Consider the following 25,279-nt stretch of genomic DNA (forward strand, 5'->3'; position numbering starts at 1 on the left):
GACTTAATGTTTCAGCATTGTAGCTTGTTTTCACTCCATTTTCAGCAACTTTATGTATCAAGACTTGGAAAAACACAATCTAATCAATAGCACGCAATTATAAATAAAACTAAACTAGAAATAACGGAAAATTGTACAAACTATACACGAATAAAGGATGTATTTTGCAATACATCAAACACAAAATCACTAAATTCTTATCTAGGGTTGGTTCCTAGACTTGTAATCATATCAATTTTGCCATAACTTCAATCATTCATTCAAGAATTTCATTTATGATAGTTCATGACAATTCAAAACATCACCAAAGATCAAAATTGAACATACCTTGTGATCTCCTAAGTATAATGATCACGAATTTAGCTTGGAATTGATTTCAATTTTGTTCCTTTCTTTGATTTTGAGAAGATTTGGTGAGTTTAGGGTTTTAAGAGATGAACTCTCTGTGGTTCTGTGTTTAGGTCGAAAAGAGCACACACACAGTGTGTGTTTTTAAGCTTATCTCTTGTTTTATAAAATCAAATTCATGTATGTCCATTTTGGTCCCTCTAGTGTTAATATTTGTAAAATGGGTTAGAATCCCTTGATTCTTCATTATTCATAACATAAAAATTAACTAGGTTAAATATCCCTAGTTTTAATTTTTTTAAACTTGTTATCAATATTATTAATTATACATGTATACACATATATATAATTTAATATTTTTGGTGTGTTACAAGTCTACCCCCTAGTATCACTGACGGTAGTATCCTTGGCACTTGTTGACTCGCCGCCGGCGGAAGTAACAGGCATGTCTTTTCCGGACACATGGAAATCGCTAATGGGAGAATCAAAAATAGACACTGGGGTGGAGCTAGAAAACAGTGGTGTGGTAACAGAGCTGGGCGTCATGACAATGGATGTAGTAAATAACGGCGGTGGCATAGAACGGCCAGTTGTGAAGGCACTCGCTTGGGATATCAGATCAGCAAGAGTAACGCTTTGGCCGCCAGCGGCGGAAGGAACAATTTCACCAGAGGTTAAAGGCATAGAGGACCCACTCTCAACTTGGGCCTCAGCAAGGGAACCTGCATCAAAGCAAATATTTAGAACATAAATAAAGGAACCAAATCCTATATTGACAAATACGACCACTTACCAACGTGTAACGCTTGAGCAGCTTTTGTTGCTTGAAAAGTGGACAAAGGGGGCATTATCCTACGCCTCTTAGGCGCGGGGCGCGGACTCACCAAAGCAAGGGCGGAGGTAACAGCTACATCCTTCGGGGTTGTGGATACACTTGCCGTCACGGGTGAAGCAGTCATCCCCGCAGTAGCAATATTCTTCCCAGATATCCTTATCCGGGATGGTTTCCTTGTTTCTTCAACCGAAACCCCACCGCTGGGGGGAGGATTAGACACTTGAGCAGTTGAACCCGCTGGTACGGCGGGAGGTAGAAATTGTTCGATGTGAATCTTCAACACATCAGGCTCCTGCTCCCCAACCACGCGGTCCGCAGACCTCAGAGCAACGTTCCGAGGAGGATTAAAAAAGTCAAACAAACTCCATTCACCTATTTGACATCCACATACGTTAGAAAAAACACAACCTGCAAATTACACCAACAGCAAATTGACACGTACCTCCATCAACCCTTTGAAAGGCAGGGTACAACCAGCTATTACGCCATAGCAAACTCATTCCAGCCTTCACCAGTGCCCCCTCCGGGATCAGCTGGCACTCTGAGGGCCGTTGGTTAACCTCTTGAATAGAGCGTTTTCAATATAGGCATAAGCAGGTGGACCATCGTCTTTGAATTTATCTTTTGCTCCCATTTCCCTCCAGTGCATCCCCCCGGGGATGACGCCAGCATCAATATAGAAGAATTTCTTCTTCCAGTCCTTATCCCTGGAACTTGCAGGGGATGTCTCTCAGGCAAGACACCCCGATGTCTCGTCGATCGAATGTAAAAAAAGGGGGATTTCCATACAAGAATGAAAAAAGCCCTAAACACCATGATTTCAGGGTATGACCCAATGCTATGCAGGAAAATTCGAAATGACGAAGTTTAACTAATCCTAGAGGATGCATCTGAGAGATGTGAATCTGGTATTCGTCAAGAACAGGCTTACAAAATTTGGTGATTGGCAAACGCAAGTTGCAGAATTTGAAAAAATTACTAAACAAAGTAATTTTCCCCTGTTTCAGAGGAAATGTCGTATCTCTCTTCGACGGCAACACCGGATTCCACTCCGGTTTAATATCGTACTCTTGTAGAAGATTGTTGAACGATATTGTTCCCCACTTGCAATATAAGGCGTCGGAACTTGCCTGGGCTGAAGAAGATTCGCCGGTTTTGGAAGCCATGGTGTGCAATCAAGAACTTGAAAGAGATGAAGGAAAAGAACGAAATGAACAAAACCCTAACGGACAGGCTATTTATAGAAAAGAGGAAAACAACCCTTCAAATTCAAAAAAGGCAAACAAGATGGGAATGCGTGTCAAACTAGGGAAAGTACAACTGTCATCCTACTGATGACCTAACTGTCACACCCTTTCACATTACCGCCACAATTTAAAAAAGCGTAGTACTTCCATTTGAGAAATATGCACTCAAGGGGGTATTTTTACTTTTTCCTTCTTAAGTCCTCTCATGAATTTCATCTCATAACTTCGGACTGGGGGGGGGGGGCATGACGAGGTATGACCCGGAACGGTTACCCCGACCCGGTTATTACCTATTATTTTATTATAAATTTTCAATTACACATGTTTATTCTAGAATGTTCCACTCTGCATCGATAAATTACGTAAACAAATCCCCAGTATGTTGGGAAGATCATGCAAATCCCTAAACTATCGGAGTACATCCTAGTTTAGGGGAAACCCTAATAATAAACTATAAATAGAGATAAACATCAAAGGTATGAGGATTCTGCTCTCGTTTACTCTCTCTCTATCTCTATACGTACATTCTTACTCCCACAAACCGAGACTTATTCTAACACCGGAGGGTGGTTACAGGAATAACCCCATTCCTGTAACAAGTCCTAACGGTGTTTTGTTTTGCAGCTAGCTGTTCGGATCATCAAGAGTTGAAGTCCTAGTCGAAGCCTACCGTTCAGGCCAGTGTTTCTTCATACATAAAATTAAAAGTGTAACTTTATTTTCTAACATTGTAATCGAACAATAATGATAAATTTATTTATTTATTTATTGAATTTGAATGGTTTTTAACCATATTTTTGTATTTTCACGAAATATACGTGTGTGTAAATTATTCACTAATCATATTAGAGTATGAGGGAAAAGATCAAATAGGAAGTTAATTTTCGCTAGGAAGGATAGGAAGCCATAGGATTATGACATGTGGCAAATTTTAAAATAAAGAGAAAGGGTATTTTAGTCAATCCAACTCCTTCTTCTTCCTTTTTCAAAACCCAGTAAATTCAAAAACCCACCATTTTCAAAACCCACCATCTTCAACTATTTCTTCACTTTCTATCTCAATAATCACTACATTATAGTGCGATTTTCATCACCAATCAATGATTCAGAACCCGATCAACGTGTTCTTTAGCTTTTTTTGAAGAAAACCCAGTTTAATTTCATAAAAAAATCTCGTTTTTTCCGGTGATTTTGGAGATAATCACTCGATTCGTTCGATTCGAGCGTTGATAAGTGTTTCTATCATTCAAAATTTGTCAATTGATGAAGAAATCGGCTTCGATCCATGTAAGAAATTCTTTAATTTCATTTTCATGATCTGGGTTTTTGATTTAGTCATTGCGTTTTACAATCTTTGCGGGGGTCCGGGGGCGGCAGGCCCCGGTAGCGGGGTCCCAGGGGCGGCAGCCCCTGGCGGGGTCCAAGGGGCAGAGCCCCTGGCTGGGGTTGAGCTGCCATTGCGTTTTAGAAGAATTAATTTTCCATAAATTGGCTCATTTCGAAGACAGTAATTCGTAGACAATTCAGACAGTTCACAGTGACACATTTTTTAGGTGTTTTCAGTCCATTGCGTTTTAGAATGAGTCATTTTTAAGTGTTTTCTGGCCATTGCGTTTTACATATAAGACATTTCTTTGTGTTTTTGGTGCATTGCGTTTTAGGTAAAACACATTTTTATGTGTTTTCTGGCCATTGCGTTTTACAAATAAGACATTTCTGTGTGTTTTCTGGCCATTGCGTTTTACAAATAAGTCATTTCTTTGTGTTTTTGGTGCATTGCGTTTTAGGTAGAACACATTTTTATGTGTTTTCTGGCCATTGCGTTTTACAAATAAGACATTTCTGTGTGTTTTCTGGCCATTGCGTTTTACAAATAAGTCATTTCTTTGTGTTTTTGGTGCATTGCGTTTTAGAAAAATGTCATTTTTTAGGTTTTTTTTTTCATTGCGTTTTACGTAACTGGTGGTTTTTCTATTGCGTTTTACGCAACTGGGTTTTAATTTTTTTTTTTTAAAATATAGCAATAGTATACTCGTTTTAAAGAAAAAAAAACGCTCGTTTTTTTGGTGCAATTTTTATAAAAAATAATGTCGTATGAAAGAGTTATTAACGTTTAAAAAATGGGGGGGAATTGGAGGAGAGAGAAACTATTGGCTTGGATTGACTAGAATGCCCTTGAACAAACTCACGCGCCTCTTTTATTCTTTTCAATTTCCCTGATTTAATCTTAGCCCTTGATTAACTTAATGAATGGTCAAGATCACTTCCTATCCTTCCTAGCCAAATAAACTTCCTATTGTATCTCCACCCTAGAGTATGATGTCAATCTTTCAAACGTATAATTAACAAACATTAAAAGTTGAATGAAACACATTCATAGCTTTTGACGTTTAGTTTGTTTTTTTGTTTGTTTTTATAGAGATGGAAGAGTAAATTGCCATTTTAGTCCCTGAGTTTTGTTTAAATTTACCATTTTAGTTCAAATAGTTTTTTTTTTGCCTCTCGGTCCCTGACTTTTCCCTTTTATTGCCATTTTGATCACATACACTAACTCCATCTTTAACCAGAGGTATTTTGTGGATTTTCATTTTAAATGTTTTCAATTGCCATTTTGATCCAATTCCAAAAAATCAAAAAAATTCCAAAAAATCAAAAAAATTCCAAAAAATTCTAAAAAATAATAAAAATTCTAAAAAATCATAAAAATTCTAAAAAATCATAAAAATTCTAAAAAAATACAAAAAATCCGTTTCGGCGCGAACCGTTTCGAACCCGAACCGTTTCGAGCCGAACCGTTTCGACGCGAACCGTTTCGACCCGTACCGTTCGACGCGAACCGTTTCGACCCGTACCGTTTCGACCCGAACCATTTCGAGCCGAGCCGTTTCGACGCGAACCGTTTCGAGCTGAACCGTTTCGACCCGTACCGTTTCGAGCTGAACCGTTTCGACGCGAACCGTTTCGAGCTGAACCGTTTCGAGCTGAACCGTTTCGAACTGAACCGTTTCGAGCCGAACCGTTTTGAACCGAACCGTTTCTAGCTGAACCGTTTCGAACCGAACCGTTTCGAGCTGAACCGTTTCGTCGCGAACCGTTTCGACCCGTACCGTTTCGAACCAAACCGTTTCGAGCTGAACCGTTTCGACCCGTACCGTTTCGAGATGAACCGTTTCAACCCGTACTGTTTCGAGGCACGGTTCGCGTCGAAACGATTCAGCTCGAAACGGTTCGGGTCGAAACGGTACGGGTCGAAACGGTTCAGCTCGAAACGGTTCGGGTCAAAACGGTTCGGGTCGAAACAGTTCAGCTCGAAACGGTTCGGCTCGAAACGGTTCGGTTCGAAGCGGTTCAGCTCGAAACGGTTCGGCTCGAAACGGTTCGCGTCGAAGCGGTTCAGCTCGAAACGGTACGTGTCGAAACGGTTCGCGTCAAAACGGTTCGCGTCGAAACGGTTCGCGTCGAAACGGTTGGGGTCGAAACGGTACGGGTCGAAACGGGTCGAAACGGGTCGAAACGGTTCGGGTCGAAACGGTACGGGTCGAAACGTTACGGGTCGAAACGGTTTGCGTCGAAACGGTTCAGCTCAAAACAGTTCGGGTCGAAACGGTACGGGTCGAAACGGTTCGCGTCGAAACGGTTCAGCTCGAAACGGTTCGGCTTCGAAACGGTTCGCGCCGAAACGGATTTTTTGTATTTTTTTAGATTTTTTTTTAGAATTTTATGATTTTTTAGAATTTTTATCATTTTTTAGAATTTTTTGGAATTTTTGATTTTTTTGGAATTGGATCAAAATGGCAATTGAAAACGTTTAAAATGAAAATCCCCAAAATACCCCTGGTTAAAGATGGAGTTTTTGGATGGAGTTAGTGTATGTGATTAAAATGGCAACAAAAGGGAAAAGTCAGGGACCCAGAGGCAAAAAAAACTATTTGGACTAAAATGGTAAATTTAGACAAAACTTAGGGACTAAAATGGCAATTTACTCGAGATGGAAAGACCAAACACAAGAAAAGAACAATCATTAATTTCTTGTCGGCGATGAAACTAAACTTAGTTGGGGTCAATTGTAAAATAAGAGCTTAAGGGTATACGGTGTGTGGTAAACTTCATCCGTAAGGCGATTACCAATCGGTAACACCATCGCCGATGGTGTTATCGATCGGCGAAGTTCATTGAGCGGGAAAGCTTTACCGATGCAGGGTAAGTTGTTTGTGAGATATGAAGTTGTCAGCTTTTGATTTATATGTTTTTTTTAATAATAGTTTGCCTAATCCAAGTGTCTAACCACCGTTAATGTTTTTGAGTAATAGGTAAACAAAATAGGTAAAATGACGTGGCACTGTTTCATTGGGTGATTTGAACGTTTATATTTAATCCAAGTGTTTAACCACTCCCTACAACCTAATAACAGCCAATGGGGTGGTGGTCCATTGGCAAAGACAAAACTATTAAAATACTTTGGGAGAAGAAGTCTTGGGTTTAAGTCTCACAAACAGCAGAAAATAAAAGAAATTTGCTGTTAAAAAAAGAGCTTAATAACAACTTGATTCGGCTGTATTTCTAAATTTCATATTGAGATTACACTGCTAATGCATGTCTATGGTCTCATCTAGAGATTCATTCTACATTTCATTCCAATCTTGGGAGTGGAATTAAAGGCAAGCATGGATACAGTTGACAATTAATGATACGTGATATGTTAATTGTAAAATTTTATCACAACATTTTTGTGTGTAAAATATTATTTTGTAAAATATAAAATGTCACGGAATCATTAGTGTTGACATTTTAGGGTCGCGAAACCAGCGGCCAAACCATTTGTTTATACGGGTTGTGTTTAGGTTCACTAATTCAACCCGCTAAGGCTGGAGGGTGTGGGGGCGCCACCCAACCCAGCTGACACACCATAGCGCCCCACCCCCGCCATACTCCACACCCTCGGCGCTATGCCGAGGCGCTATACAACCGTCGCCACCATGGTAACGAGCGGCAACGCACAAGGACCGAGAAGCATTTAACTTTTGGACCCTTGAAAACGGTCAAAAATTTAAAAAAAAAAATTTACTTTTTAATTTATTTATAAATTCACACTATAAATACCCACTTTCTATCTCACTTTTTAAATCATTCCTCTCACTTTCTACCTCAATTTTTATACAACTCTCTTCATTTTTTTTTAAACTTCCCAACAATGTTTCCCAACAATCCAAACAACCCATAGGATCCGACCAATTCGTTTTTTTAATGAAATTATGTTTTTACTTTTAATTTTGTAGTTATTAAAATTGCCATTTAATTTAAAAAAAATAAATATTTAAATAAATAATTAGTTAATCATTACACGGGGCTCTATCCACACCCTCCAAATTAAAGGGGGCATGATAAAGCCCCCTTGCTGACATGGCGATGACATGGATCATACTTGGCATTATAAAGCCCAAAAAGGCTCCATCCACACCTCATAGCCAAACATGCCAACCCAAAACTCACTAATTCGACACGATTACCAACCCTAGCTATAAGTACCAAAGAACACCCACCTAACTTGTCTTGCATTTCTTTAATTCTTGTTCTTCGTTTTGAGTAATCGTGGGATAACTTCAACTACTTTGAGACACATTGAAGGACCTATCCGCGCAACATATCCAATATTTAATTTCTGCTCATAAAGATTTGGATTAAAACATAAGCTTTAAAAAGATTAAGGGGTTGTTTATTTACCTTTTAATGAGGTTCTTAATGGTTCAGACCTCTTACTGGTTCAACACTTAATTGTTCAGACTGTTTGTTTCATGAGCAGATGTCTGAATGGTTCAGACATTTGCCTCTGAATGGTTAAGATTTAGGGTAAATTACAGTTTTCTTTCTTTATGTTTGTATCAAATTACAATGGATAGCCTTTAACTTCAGTAATTACAGACACAATCCTTTATTTGGAAAACTCACTACAACATACGTCCTTTAGCATTAATCTGGTTAAAATTTTCAGTTAACTTTAGTCACATAAGGGTAATTTAGTCTTTTTACCAATTATCAAATCATTTAAGAAATATTTTAATAAACAATACAAAAATAATACCTAAAATACATTCTCTCCTAAACAGTCCCTCTCTCTCTCTAAACAACTGGCAGTACCACCAAACTCCACCACCATTTATGAACCCTAGAACAACTCTGTATAACAATCCTAAAATTCGATTTCTTTAATCATAGTTGGGCATGAAGATGTTGGGGCTTTTGATAAGAAGATGAAAACGAGTACGTTGGTGCAAGAATTACGTTGAATCTGTGCCGTCAGATGCTATGGCCGGAGCTCCACCTTGAAACCGTCAACAATCATGGCAGTGTTCGGTATCATTGAATAATTTGATAATTTCCTTTTCGTTTTTGGACATACGTCGTGATATACGTCAACAATCATGGCAGTGTTCGGTTTACGTCAAGAAGATGTTGACGAAGTTCATCTCCAGTGGAGCACCACCATTGTTGCACCTCTGCAATCTACTAACATCATCTCCGATTTCTCCATTCAAACCTTGTTGACACAGGTCTGATTGTTGACGGTTTCAAGGGTTGAAGAGGGTGAACAAGGTTTCAGATTTGAGGCAGTCATGTTGGTGGCGATGTTGAGGATATCGGTGTTGGGAAATTATAATCCGGCTCCTGGTGTGGAATCCGTGTCGGTTTTCCCTAAAAACTTTGTGAAATGTAAGTTTAATACTTCTTGTTTCTTGTAAGCATCAAAATTCTTGTTACGACATTTGAATTCCAAGAGTAGTTCTTTATTTCTACAATGGTAGTAGCAGGTTAAGAAACTGAACTTTTTGATTGGATTGAAAAACAAAGGTAAGTTGTTGGTTTATTGCCTTATGTTTGTTGTTCATTGCATATGGAGAAATGTTGTCATATGATAATTTTGATAATTTGACATTGTTGATGAACAGGAGAAATGTATGTGTATATTATATAATTTTTTTTATTTTTCTAAATAAAGAGTAAAATTACCGATCTACCCTTATGTGCAAGTCACATGATCATAGATAATTTAAATTTTTAACCTAGTTAGTGGTAAAGGACGAAAGGTGTAATGAGTTTTTCAAATAAAGGATTGTGACTGTAATTATTGAAGTTAAAGGTTATCCATTGCAATTCGATACAAACATAAAGGACGAAAAGTGTAATTTTTCCTAAGATTTATATAGAGTTTGAATTGTTAAGACCTCTAATCTGAATTGGTCAAACATTTGCCTCTGAACGGTTAAGCATTATACGGGCTCTTAATGATTCAGACCTCTTACTGGTTTAACACTTAATGGTTCAAACCTCTTACTGGTTCAGCACTTAACTATTTTTTTTTTTTTTGAACGGCAAATTTTATTAAGAAAACAAGAACAAACACAGACTATACAAACAGAGAGACAAACAAGAAATACATGAAATTACATGAAACTGAAAGAGCACCAATCCGACCAATCTAGAGTATGCATTTTTCCTCGGTATTTCACCCAATGGAAGCTAGTGGCCTTGATTTCAGCAATCAGCTTGGAGATATCCACCCGAAGACTAGAGAAGATTACTTCGTTTCGCAATTTCCAGATACTCCAGCAGGAGATTAGGACAATGGCATGTACGATTTTCTTCAGAGCAGTTGATCCGGTGATGTGGCGATGAACTTGCAGCAGATCTTTTATTGTAAAGGCGAAGATGGGTGGGATTTTGGTCCAACCCGAGATCGAATGCCAAACAACAGAGCATACCAAACATGAAGTGAAGATATGTTCAATCGATTCTTCCTTTTCACCGCAGAACGGACAGAGTAGAGATGGCATGATCACGTTTCGTCTTGATAAGGCGACCCTAGTTGGTAGACGATCCAAGTTTAATCTCCATCCAAAGATGTTGACTTTGCGAGGGACCCAACCATTCCATTCAAAGTTTTCCATGTCTGGGGGATGATCATTATTAGACAAAAGCTTTTTAACCGATTTTACCGAAAATACCCCTGAAGTATCAAGCGACCACTTCCAATTATCTTTGGCATCGGACAACCGGCACTGCGCAATAATGGTAGTGATATCAGCGAACTCAGCTTGTTCCAGCTGTGAACAGGGTTCTCTGTGCCAGCACCACTTAGCATTTCTAACTTCATTATTCCCCGGACTATGGATACGATCCTGGACACTACAACCTTTGAATTTTTCCAACAAGTAAAGTGCGGGGAAACGAGTTTTTAATGGTGTATCCAAAATCCAAACGTCGGTCCAGAACTGCGTGTCAACACCATTTCCCACTTTACTATTAATACGATTACAAAGGTGGATATTTTTTCTTTGAAGTGTTGCTTCTTTCTTAATAATATTGTTCCACACGCCCGAAAGACCTCTTCTTGATGGAAGAAAGTTACCTTGTTTAGGGTTAAAATGAAGGCAGGAGACGACCAATCTCCAGAGCCTATTGGGCTCTGATTTATACCTCCATGCCCATTTCGCTAAGAGACTACAATTCGTGTTTTCCAATGAGCCCAATCCAAGTCCCTCGTTTTTTACCGGTTGCGTCGCAATCTCCCAACGAACCCAATGCATCTTTTTCCTTGCATCCGTATCCCCCCATAGAAACTTTCTTCTTATTTTTTCGAGTTTGTTGATTACTAACCCAGGTGCTTGATATAGCGAGAAATAGTAAACGGGTAGGGAGTCAAGTACCGCTTTGATGAGTGTTGTTCTGCCTCCGATAGATAGAGTAGTTGCCTTCCAAAGTGATAGTCGGGCTTCAAAGGACTCGATGACCGGGGCCCAATTGCTATATCGATTCATATTACCACCCACCTTCAGCCCGAGATACAAGAATGGTAGTGAGCCGGCCTTACACCCGAGAAGATTTGCCATGTGGTTGCATTCATCCGCAGCGATACCCACACCATAGAGGCACGACTTGCTGAGGTTTATTTTTAATCCAGAGACTAGATAAAAACATCTCATAAGCCGCCTTATGTTAAGTATGGTGCTTTCATCCCAGGCCCCTAAGAGCATCACGTCATCCGCGAAGACTAGGTGTGATACTTTTGGTCCATTATTAGGTAGGGATATCCCTTTAATGAAACCCGCCGAAGATGCACTAATCATGAAACTTGAAAGAGCTTCCATGGCTAGAATGAAGATGAAGGGCGAGAGTGGGTCCCCTTGCCTAACCCCCCTGAAGCATTGGAATTCCTTCGTTGGGGAACCATTTACCAAGACCGAGGAGCGTGAGGAGACCAGAATACCATGGATCCAACGCCTCCAAGATTCGGGAAAGTTCATTTGGTGAAACACCGAGTCGATGAAATCCCAATTGATTGTGTCAAAAGCCTTTTCGAAGTCAATCTTGAATAAAAAATTTGTGATTTCGACCGTTTTGCCCAAGAAATAATTTCATTAGTTATGAGCGGCCCATCCAAAATGTTCCTATCCGATAGATAAGCCGATTGCTCTTCCGAAACTATCGATCCGATTACTGATTTGAGACGATTAGCCAGTACCTTAGAGATGACTTTGTTGATGCAACCAATGAGATTGATGGGCCGAAAGTCGTTGAGGTTTTCTGGATCGTTTACTTTAGGAATTAGGGTTATAAACGAAGAGCTGCACCCATTAGATATTCTACCCGAGCTATGGAAGCGAGACATGATGTTGTGAAAATCATCCCCCAGCAGATCCCAATAATGCTTTATAAAAGTAAAGTTGAAACCGTCCGGCCCCGGTGCTTTGTCTCCTCCACAATACCAAACTGCATTTTTAACTTCATTAAAAGAAAACGGTATAGTGAGAGACATACCCTGTTCATCAGTAAGTTTCTTGAGATGGGAGCAACTGAATGGCGGTCTCGAGTGAATCGGCTCCAAAAATTTTCCTTCAAAGAACTTACGGACTTCCTCTTTGATCTGAGAGGGATCAGTACACCACACCCCATCGATCCATAGGCCGTTAAGCCTACTTCTCAACACTCTACTGTTGATGTAACCATGAAAGAAGGCTGAGTTCTCATCCCCATCGATAGCCCATCTTACCCGGGATTTTTGTCGTAGTTCACTTAGCCTGTTATCGTTAATCTCTGCCACCTTGCTTTTGTGTTCAGTGTATACCAACGCCTCTGAATCAGAGAGATCCCTGATCTCGCTCAATAGGTCTAGTTTTTCTAATTCTTCGGCTGAAGTGTTAAGACATTCGTCTTCTGTTTTTTTTGTAACTTTGTTCCATTCTTTAACCGCCCTTTTGATGCGTCTGAGTTTTTCTGCCAAGATAATATCTGGAGGCCCTGCAAAAGAAAAGGAGCAAACGGAGGAACGAACGACAATGTCCAGATCCGGTTTAGTAAGCCAAGCGCTAAAGAATTTGAACGGTATGTGACCGAAGTCGGTTGGAGTAGTGACAAGAACCAATGGACAGTGGTCCGAGAGATTCCTCGGAAGAGCCGTAAGGGCTGCCATCGGCCAGCGACCCCAAAACTTATCGCAAACCAACATTCGGTCCAATTTGCTTAACTTGTTCCCTCCATCCAACCACCTTGTGAATTTGAAGCCATTCATATGGTATTCAGCCAAATTTGACTCGTATATGAAAGTGTTAAAAACTGCAGCTGGCGTTGGGTCAAACGTGCAATTTCTTCTCTCTTCAGCCGATCTAACTTGGTTGAAGTCACCAAGCAATATCCAATAACCCCCTCGCAAGGCCTTTAGTTCTTTGATTTTATCCCACAACACCCTTTAGCACTTAACTATTTAGATGTTGCTAAACAACCCCTAATAAAAAATTTGGTCAATAAATGAAAGAAATTACACTGATTGATGTTTTTGTCAAACCTCTGATTGATGTTTTTGTCAAACCTCATAGAGCAGAACCGAATTCAACTCTTTTTTTATAATTTGTCTTCCCCTCACCTCTATACCTTACTTGTATTGTTGTGTACATACAAATATAATCATAATCATCATCATCATTATCATCATCATCATCATACTCAGTAAATCCCACTAAAAAGCTAACGTATGGTCTAAGGAGGGTAAGATTTAGACAACTTTACCTCTACCCTGTAGGAATAGAAAGACTGATTTCAGTGAGACCCCCGGCTCGATAGTAGCTTTGCATCAAGCCTTGGACATAAGGCACATGACATTCAGCAAGCGGGACAAAGGCCGATTAGTGCATGTATCCCCATGTCTTTCGGCTATCAACGCCACCACATAATGCATGATTAACCGTCCGTCGCTTTTAACGTTATTTTCACGAAATTAGTAAAATAAAGTTAAAATTAGTGCAATTTCACTTTTGCTTCCCAAGTGCCCACACATATATACATTATATACGCACACCGGCACTGCTACAAATAAATATAATCATAAGAAATCTAAAATTTCCATATCACGTACCTATATGACTTCAAGATCAGGATCCGTTGATCATGTAATGTTGGAGTGTCAGAAATGATTACGCTACCAGCTGAATCTTTAACGACAACATACTGTTCACTGACGAATTCCCAATGGAATTTTTTAAATATTACCAACCAAAATGCAATCAGTAATAACATGTGGGTAAGAATTGACCAGAAGCCATGTAATTAGAGCATTTTAAACCCATACCACCCTCCTAACTATATGCTGATTAATCTCAGTTAATTCCGATTAATCGCTAGTCTCCACCCCATCGCCCGACTAGCGACTACTTCAACACTACATTAACAGGTATGTTGTCCGAGTGGTTATTTGGTCCGTATAGGCAGACTCTTTCAAACTGATGAGGTGGGCCCATGTTACCACTTAAAACATTATATTATATTGTATTATATTATATTATAAAACTATAAATTAGCAACATGTTTATGTTTAAGGTTGTTGTATTCTTGGCTTTGGGAGTTTTTCAAAAAATATTGGAATTTTCATTTCTATTACTAAAGTTTCAATCTTTTGCAATTTAAGTCTAAAGTTTCAATCTTTAGTAATTTAACCCGTTTGGTTAATTTGATTTTTCACTTATAATTCAAAAGTTTTCTTCTTTTGCAATTTAACCCCTTTGATATTTTGTTTTTAACCCAAAGTTTTTCATCTTTTGCAAGTTAACCTCAACACTATTTTAGTTTCAATTTTGATCCTTTATACTTTTCATCTTTCATAGATTTTCCGTTTAACGTTTCGTTCTAAATTTCCCGAGTTAACACGCCGCAATGTGCGTGTGGGGTTCAACGTTTTTTTCATCTACTTTTCCCGTTTGACAGGCTCATCGCAGCGCGTCTGATTTTTTCCCGTTTGATAGGTTTGTCGCAACGCGTGGGTCAGGGATCGACTTAGTTATTTTTTTCTATGTTTTGCACAGGTTCGCGGTCATGTAAGAAACATTTGCATTTCATCTAATATCATATATAACTAATAAATCCTCCACCGCATTCCGGCGGATGGTAATTCTAGTTTCAATAAAAATAAATTAATGGGGCTAATAATTTAAAGATGCTTCCATCCAGGGATGAGAAAATGGTATTGGATACCGGTACCAAACTGATATCGAATTTACTGAACTGGGTACATTTTCGGTACCGATTCAGTACTGACTTTTAAGATTTTCGGTACCGATCCGGTACGGTACCGGTATTTACCGGATTTTACCCTCAAATACCGATACTGTACCAGTACCGAATCGAACAGTACCGGGTATATTCGGTACCGATACCAATACCCACTTTTGAGGATTTTCAATACGAATACCGTTTCGGTACCAAACTCATCCCTACTTCCATCCATCTAATAATTTAAGTCTCGTCAAAATATTGTGTTTTCACAACCTTGTCAAAATTGTTATTTAAATAAATAAAAAAAATTGGTTACAAACTTAAAGTGGCATCAAATACATTACTTTTTTTTTAACGGCCAACATAATCAATCCTGAGCACTTTTAGGACATCCACTGGACCAAACAGAGTACTCCGAGGGTAATCCGAGTCCACCACCAATTCCGGAGAAAACCTGGTAACCCACCCGCCTATAGGCACGAAGGTGAAATTACTAGTAAAACCCGTTTGACTCAAAGATCAAAATGTGGGAGTTGAACCTGCATCTCTCAAAAGATATATAAGTCTTCCACCACTTGATCTACAAATATATTAATGATAGAGATGATTTTAGTAAGAATTAAATGCATGAGCTCTCTACTTAAACACCACCGGAGTTGCAATTTAAAAACACAGTAAAGAGAAATGAGGCCTTCTCAATTCTTCCTCGTTGTCATGAATCTTTCATTCGCTATTTTACTACTTTCTTTGATCTGTATGTTTCAAACAAGCAAATATATATATTCATCAACATTTATGATATATTATTTTTATTTTTTTATGATTGTCACTTTAACTATTTTAGGGTTTGCAGGTGGTGCAGAAGGCAGTTATGTGTGTCAAGGAAAGTGTGAAGACATACCAGACTGTGATGCATTTTGTAAAGGCCCTAACTATCTGCACACCCAGTTTGCCTATCTGCACACTTAGGGTTTACCTACGCAGCGTATTGGTCAATACGCAGCGTATAGGGTTAACCCTATACGCTGCGTATTGACCAATACTCAGCGTATATAAACCATGGATCTCAGTGCCTAATTACCAATCATTGCACAGAAAACAAGGTTTATATACGCTGCGTATAGCTCTCTACGCAGCGTATATAAACCATTAGACTTTTTTGGGTCATTTTGGTAGGTTTGAGGGATCATTTTTTCACAAAGTTTATATACGCTGCGTATTGACCAATACTCAGCGTATATAAAGGTCTGAAAATGTCATTTATGCCCTTGTATTAAGGCTATACGAAGCCAAATACAAGGGTAGTTGTGTCATTTTCGTCTTATAGGCTGCGTAGTGATCTCTAAGGAGCGTATATAAAGCTCTATTTTTGTTTTTTTTTTTTTGTATTCCTTTGTTTATTTATAAAAAAAAAAGGAAAATAACACCCGATACGATACTATACGATACGATATAACACCCGTATAAGCATATAGGTGTGATTTAGTTCCCGTATTGACCTCGTATAAGCCTATAAGTGTGATATCGTATCGTATAGGTGTGGTTTAGGTCACGTATTGACCTCGTATAAGACTATAAGTGTGATATCGTATCGTATAGCATAGTATATGTCCCGTATTGACCTCGTATAAGCCTATAAGTGTGATATCGTATCGTATAGCATAGTATATGTCCCGTATTGACCTCGTATAAGCCTATAAGTGTGATATTGTATGGTATAACGTAGTATATGTCATGTATTGACTTCGTATAAGCCTATAAGTGTGATATCGTATCGTATAGCGTCGTATAGGTCACGTATTGACCTCGTATAAGCCTATAAGTGTGATATCGTATCGTATAGGTGTGGTATAGGTCACGTATTTACCTCGTATAACCCTATAAGTGTGATATCGTATCATATAACGTAGTATAGGTCACGTATTGACCTCGTATAAGCCTATAAGTGTGATATTGTATCGTATTGCGTCGTATAGGTCACGTATTGACCTCGTATAAGCCTATAAGTGTGATATCGTATCGTATAGGTGTGGTTTAGGTCACGTATTAACCTCGTATAAGCCTATAAGTGTGATACCGTAGTATCGTATAGGTGTGGTTTAAGTCCCGTCTAATCCTATATGCATATACAAGACCTATAGGAAACCTATACGAGACTTATACTACACTATACGATACGATACTAAACAATAACACCCGTATAGGCCTCTATACGAGACTTATATACTATACACTATACGATACGATACGATATGATGCAATACGATACGATACGATACGATGCAATACGATAAGATAATTTAATTTAAACGATAACAATATAATATATTTGTATTATTTACGAATAATATTCTTTTTTTTATAAATAATTTTCTTTTTTAATAAATAAACAAAGGAATACGATAATTTAATTTAAACGATAACAAAACAATATATTAGTATTATTTACCAATAATATTGTTTTTTTTATAAATAATTTTCTTTTTTAATTTTTATAATTCATAATATTTATATTATTTTTTATTTTTATAATTTATATTTGTATTATTTACTAATAATATTGTTTTTTATAAATAATTTTCTTTTTTTTATAAATAAACAAAGGAATACATGATAAAAAAAATACAAAAATGGAGCTTTATATACGCTCCTTAGAGGTCACTACGCAGCGTATGAGACCAAAATGACACAACTACCCTTGTATTTGGCTTCCTATAGCCTCAAAACAAGGGTATAAAAGACATTTTCAGACCTTTATATACGCTGCGTATAGGTCAATACGCAGCGTATTTAAAGGGTGGTAAAATTATTTTTAACCCCAAACCTGTGGTAAAATTATCTTTTTAACCCTTATAGTTTATATATGCTGCGTATTGACCAATACTCAGCGTATGTAAAGGTCTGAAAATGTCATTTATGCCCTTGTATTAAGGCTATACGAAGCCAAATACAAGGGTAGTTGTGTCATTTTCGTCTTATAGGCTGCGTAGTGATCTCTAAGGAGCGTATATAAAGCTCTATTTTTGTTTTTTTTTTTGTATTCCTTTGTTTATTTATAAAAAAAAGGAAAATAACACCCGATACGATACTATACGATACGATATAACACCCGTATAAGCATATAGGTGTGATTTAGTTCCCGTATTGACCTCGTATAAGCCTATAAGTGTGATATCGTATCGTATAGGTGTGGTTTAGGTCACGTATTGACCTCGTATAAGACTATAAGTGTGATATCGTATCGTATAGCATAGTATATGTCCCGTATTGACCTCGTATAAGCCTATAAGTGTGATATCGTATCGTATAGGTGTGGTATAGGTCACGTATTTACCTCGTATAACCCTATAAGTGTGATATCGTATCATATAACGTAGTATAGGTCACGTATTGACCTCGTATAAGCCTATAAGTGTGATATTGTATCGTATTGCGTCGTATAGGTCACGTATTGACCTCGTATAAGCCTATAAGTGTGATATCGTATCGTATAGGTGTGGTTTAGGTCCCGTATTAACCTCGTATAAGCCTATAAGTGTGATACCGTAGTATCGTATAGGTGTGGTTTAAGTCCCGTCTAATCCTATATGCATATACAAGACCTATAGGAAACCTATACGAGACTTATACTACACTATACGATACGATACGATACTAAACAATAACACCCGTATAGGCCTCTATACGAGACTTATATACTATACACTATACGATACGATATGATGCAATACGATACGATACGATACGATACGATGCAATACGATAAGATAATTTAATTTAAACGATAACAATATAATATATTTGTATTATTTACGAATAATATTCTTTTTTTATAAATAATTTTCTTTTTTAATAAATAAACAAAGGAATACGATAATTTAATTTAAACGATAACAAAACAATATATTAGTATTATTTACCAATAATATTGTTTTTTTTATAAATAATTTTCTTTTTTAATTTTTATAATTCATAATATTTATATTATTTTTTATTTTTATAATTTATATTTGTATTATTTACTAATAATATTGTTTTTTATAAATAATTTTCTTTTTTTTATAAATAAACAAAGGAATACATGATAAAAAAAATACAAAAATGGAGCTTTATATACGCTCCTTAGAGGTCACTACGCAGCGTATGAGACCAAAATGACACAACTACCCTTGTATTTGGCTTCCTATAGCCTCAAAACAAGGGTATAAAAGACATTTTCAGACCTTTATATACGCTGCGTATAGGTCAATACGCAGCGTATTTAAAGGGTGGTAAAATTATTTTTAACCCCAAACCTGTGGTAAAATTATCTTTTTAACCCTTATAGTTTATATATGCTGCGTATTGACCAATACTCAGCGTATGTAAAGGTCTGAAAATGTCATTTATGCCCTTGTATTAAGGCTATACGAAGCCAAATACAAGGGTAGTTGTGTCATTTTCGTCTTATAGGCTGCGTAGTGATCTCTAAGGAGCGTATATAAAGCTCTATTTTTGTTTTTTTTTTGTATTCCTTTGTTTATTTATAAAAAAAAGGAAAATAACACCCGATACGATACTATACGATACGATATAACACCCGTATAAGCATATAGGTGTGATTTAGTTCCCGTATTGACCTCGTATAAGCCTATAAGTGTGATATCGTATCGTATAGGTGTGGTTTAGGTCACGTATTGACCTCGTATAAGACTATAAGTGTGATATCGTATCGTATAGCATAGTATATGTCCCGTAGTGACCTCGTATAAGCCTATAAGTGTGATATCGTATCGTATAGCATAGTATATGTCCCGTATTGACCTCGTATAAGCCTATAAGTGTGATATTGTATGGTATAACGTAGTATATGTCATGTATTGACTTCGTATAAGCCTATAAGTGTGATATCGTATCGTATAGCGTCGTATAGGTCACGTATTGACCTCGTATAAGCCTATAAGTGTGATATCGTATCGTATAGGTGTGGTATAGGTCACGTATTTACCTCGTATAACCCTATAAGTGTGATATCGTATCATATAACGTAGTATAGGTCACGTATTGACCTCGTATAAGCCTATAAGTGTGATATTGTATCGTATAGCGTCGTATAGGTCACGTATTGACCTCGTATAAGCCTATAAGTGTGATATCGTATCGTATAGGTGTGGTTTAGGTCACGTATTAACCTCGTATAAGCCTATAAGTGTGATATCGTAGTATCGTATAGGTGTGGTTTAAGTCCCGTCTAATCCTATATGCATATACAAGACCTATAGGAAACCTATATGAGACTTATACTACACTATACGATACGATACGATACTAAACAATAACACCCGTATAGGCCTCTATACGAGACTTATATACTATACACTATACGATACGATATGATGCAATACGATACGATACGATACGATACGATACGATACGATGCAATACGATAAGATAATTTAATTTAAACGATAACAATATAATATATTTGTATTATTTACGAATAATATTCTTTTTTTATAAATAATTTTCTTTTTTTATAAATAAACAAAGGAATACGATAATTTAATTTAAACGATAACAAAACAATATATTAGTATTATTTACCAATAATATTGTTTTTTTTATAAATAATTTTCTTTTTTAATTTTTATAATTCTTAATATTTATATTATTTTTTATTTTTATAATTTATATTTGTATTATTTACTAATAATATTGTTTTTTATAAATAATTTTCTTTTTTTTATAAATAAACAAAGGAATACATGATAAAAAAATACAAAAATGGAGCTTTATATACGCTCCTTAGAGGTCCCTACGCAGCGTATGAGACCAAAATGACACAACTACCCTTGTATTTGGCTTCCTATAGCCTCAAAACAAGGGTATAAAAGACATTTTCAGACCTTTATATACGCTCCTTAGAGGTCAATACGCAGCGTATTTAAACTTTGTGAAAAAATATCCCTCAAACCTACCAAAATGACCCAAAAAATCTAATGGTTTATATACGCTGCGTATTGACCAATACGCAGCGTATATAACCCTTGTTTTCTGTGCAATGATTGGTTGTCAGGCACTGAAATCCATGGTTTATATACGCTGAGTATTGGTCAATACGCAGCGTAGAGGGTTAACCCTATACGCTGCGTATTGACCAATACGCTGCGTAGATAAACCCTAAATTTGCTAGGGTTTGGTGTGCCAATAGGCACTTTAGTGTGCCAATAGGCACACCCTTTGTAAAAGAGTTGGTTTTGTATCTGGGAATTGCATGCCTCCTCTTTACCAGTATTGTTGCTGTCAGACTGGCTAGGGTTTTGTACAACCAAGAAAGCATTGTGTACAACACCTAATGCTTCCCAAATGAATAAATATATAAACCTTTTTTTATGTTATATTTAGTCTCTAGTTAATTAAATAAATTTAAATTTAATCACCAACTCAAGCCAAATGTATGACCGGTATCACAGAGTTTTAGGCTATTAAACCTCCCAATTTATTTCACATTTAGTAAAATTCGGTTGCAAATTACAATCAAATAGTTGCTCAGATATCCACCTCATTATGAAGAAAGTGAGGGTTTGAATAAAATACATGACATTAGCAGGGGCGGAGTTACCCATATTGGTGTGTGGGCGGACTCACCCCAAATAAAAATTTAGTGTATATTTTAGGTAAAAAAAACCCGACCACGCCCCTTGAAAATATGATTAAACGTCTCATCCGCACCCTCAGCAAATAATTCCTAGGTACGCCACTGGACATTAGTTAAGGTTCCGAGAGCGTTTTCTATTAGGCTTTGATGATTTTTGTGAAAAGTCGTAGAGAATTTGTCACGGCTTTCAAAAACCTTTGCCATGGTGAACCGTCATTGGCAGTCCCATGGTGAACCGTCGTTTATACTTTGTAGAAAAACATGGCATGGGTAAAATATTCATTAAGACATGTTTAAGTTTCTAATATGGGTCATTATGACATAATCTAACATATTATGACCAAATTTAACTATTGAGCCACACGATGCTCCATTAAAAGCTATCGTAACCTTTAAGATCTAACATGTCGCATAAAAACATGTATAAGCTAATATTACTATTTAAAGGATGGTAGCATTTGTACACGTTACAAAAGATATTTTGTGGGAGAAGTAAATGATCTATTACGACTTATAAAAACCCTTTTATGATAAATATGATGACTTTTGATGACTCTTTCCTATAGTGGATTAAGGATCCAGGGTGCCTTATCTAAATGTATCCACCCTTCCCTGTAAATATATATAGCGGTATAATCAAATAAAAATTAGAGTAAACTGCAATTTTACCTCCTGAGGTTTAGGTCAATTGGCACTCTGACCCCCTCTAACAAAATAATTGCAATCCTCCCCCCAACGTTGTTGTTATGTCGCATAATTACCTCCTGGCATCAAATAGGTTAACAGATCTGTTAACTGGAATGTGAAATGACTATCTTACCCTTTCATATTACCCCCTATGGTTTGTTCTATTCTGTAATATTACCCCATGGTGTAAAATGACTAAATTGTCCTTTATAATTACCCCCTATGATTTGTCGTACTCTGCAATATTACCCCAGGTACGACACCTCCAAACAAAATCATTAACTTTCCTATAATAAAATAGAAAACGACAAACTGCTTTTCATTCACAACTTTGAATTTCATAGCACCTCAATTGTATCATACGCTCAAGCAGGAGCAGAGGCATAGTCATCATCTTCTTTGATAACTAGCCAGAATCATCATCATCATCGCCACTTAAGATACTAACAAAGATTTATCATAGCTATCATTAAAACAATTTCGGACTTCATCATCACTTAAAACCAGTCAACAGAATTCAATTTTTTCATATTCCGATTATTCAGATATGCATGACAAGGTGTACACTATGCATAATCAGTTGTACGTTTTCATGATTCCGACGACTTTAATCAGATTCCGACGAACCTGCAACTTCCGGCGATACACCACCACCGGTGCCACACTCATTTTCCGGTAACTTGAAAACAAGACTTGATTTTGATTTATAGAGATTTGTGAATCAATACATTTTCATGATCTGTTCCTACTAATATTTTTAATTAGAAACCATCACACAAAATATTGAAAAAATTTATTGAACTAATCTTCTTTTTTATCATAAACCATAACACCAAAGATGGTGGGTAAACCTGTTTTGCCCCAACCCATTTTAACAAAATTTCGATTTGATCCATTACACGACCCAATATGGTTTCAACTCATACCTTGTTTGCAGGTGTGCTTTTTGGAGGAGAAGAAGGCAATTATGGTGAGAGAGAGAGGTGGTGTTTGCAGGTGTGCTTTTTGGAGAAATAAGATCTGGAAATTTGAGGGAAAAAGGTTAGGGTTTCGAGATGAAGATCACCGGAGAAGAAGATCACCGGATATGAAGATCGCCGGAGATGTGGAGGAGCGGTGTGGGAAGGTGGGGGGGGGGTAAGAGTGCTAGGAGTCTCAAATGTATAGGGGGTTGTAATGTGTAAGATACAAAAGTATAGTAGAAATTACCTATATACCATTTGACCGTTACTTAATTATGTTGACTTTTAACAGAAGTTAACGGCAGGGGGTAATCTTGCGACATAACAACAACGTTGGGGGGGGGGATTGCAATTATTTCGTTAGAGGGGGTCAGAGTGCCAATTGGCCTAAACCTTATGGGGTAAAATTGCAGTTTACTCTAAAAATTAATTTTGCTTATGTAGAATATAAGAAGATATTTAGACTTTCATTTTTTAAAGACAAAATTCACAAATCAACCTTTCTGTTATACCTAAACTGTACTTCATACATTTCACTATAAAATCGGTCAAACTCAACCATTATGTTCATATTTAGTTACATTCTATAATCTTTATAACTAACGTCGTCCAAAAACTCAGTTAAGTTACCACACATGCTTTGCATGTGAAGGTACTATGGTCTTTTATAACATAAATGTTGATTTATGCAAAAATATTATTTATAAATTAAATGTTGATTTGTGCAAAAATATTATTATTATTATTATTATATATAGCAGAATATATTTTTTTCTTTTGCAAAAACATTATTATTTGTTAATAACGAGTTGATGTGAACCCGCGCGTTGCAGCGGGATATTGCATAAAGTCAAGAATTTTCGTTTAGCATCTCATATTATGATACTAAATGCAACCCATGTTTTGCATAAAAGCGTGAAATTGTTTTCCGCATCTCATATACTGATTTTGTTAAATTAAACCTAAGTTTTTTTGTGAACGACAAACCACTATTTATTTATATAAACCTAAGTTAACAACAAAGATGCCAAATTTCAGGATCTTCAAAACAAATCTAACATAATTGTCGATGAAAGCAACAAATCCTTATTCAATTGTTGATTAAAATTTGACAACCATACATGACGACAAAATTATGATAAACGTAGAGGCATATACGTGATACTAAACAAAATTATGATAAACAAATTTGAGATGAAATTTTGGTAAGGAAAAGCAAACATAGTGACGTATACGTGAATCATTTGGCAGTTTAAAATTAAATATTTTAAAGTGTTTACATGATATCAATTTGTATATCCAGAATATTATTGTTTCTTCAAACTAAAAATTAAAAAGGAGAATTTCTTAAAAATTAAGAAGGACAATCTAGTATCTCCAATCCTATTATTAAAAATATCTACACAGGATCATCAAATTTATATGTATCACTGTTGTATCTATCTTCGTAAATAAATAAATTATCTATAATTAAAATCACACTAACAAAAGAATGATCTGTAAATATCAACAATCAAAAGTGGATATGACCAAATCAACCTAATTCAAAACAAAAAAATTCTGAAAATGATAAAAATAAAAGAATCACAAAGTTGATATAATAGGATTATCCCACATTACTCATGCGGGAATTTAGTCGGTGTTGATTTGATTCGATACGGTAACGACATTTGCTATAGCAATAAAAAATTAAAACCCAAATGCTCAAAAGGCTACCGGGAAAACCTAAAAGTTGAAGAAAGGTAAAGTTAAATAACATTTTGATGCTTAACCGAACGTGATTCAATACGCGAAAGTAAATTCTACAAAATCGTAACTTCCACTTTGCACAGAAAAGACAACATAAACGAATTGAAATTCCCTATAATCAAAAGATAAATGCATAACAACACACACAAATTGATTGAAGACTTAAAACTTTAACAGGTTTTAGAGAAAAGTAGGAAATACCATAAACAACCCCACTTCAATTCTCGATGATCCACCGATTGAATTCCGATAATTGGTTCATGTCTGATTTAGTGTC

The 25,279-nt window shown here is 36.7% G+C and overlaps 1 long non-coding RNA gene across 1 annotated transcript; it reads right to left on the bottom strand.

Annotated features, from left to right (window-relative positions):
* Positions 1 to 15,301: 15,301 nt before the first annotated feature.
* LOC118486341 lies at positions 15,302 to 23,411 on the bottom strand. Its single transcript, XR_004878584.1, has 3 exons — positions 23,218 to 23,411; positions 22,274 to 22,368; positions 15,302 to 15,547 (listed from the first exon to the last, which is right to left on the bottom strand). It is a non-coding gene; the product is annotated as an uncharacterized LOC118486341 (long non-coding RNA).
* Positions 23,412 to 25,279: the final 1,868 nt, after the last annotated feature.

The sequence above is a fragment of the Helianthus annuus genome, chromosome 14 (assembly GCF_002127325.2).
Source record: "Helianthus annuus cultivar XRQ/B chromosome 14, HanXRQr2.0-SUNRISE, whole genome shotgun sequence".
NCBI lineage: Eukaryota > Viridiplantae > Streptophyta > Magnoliopsida > Asterales > Asteraceae > Helianthus > Helianthus annuus.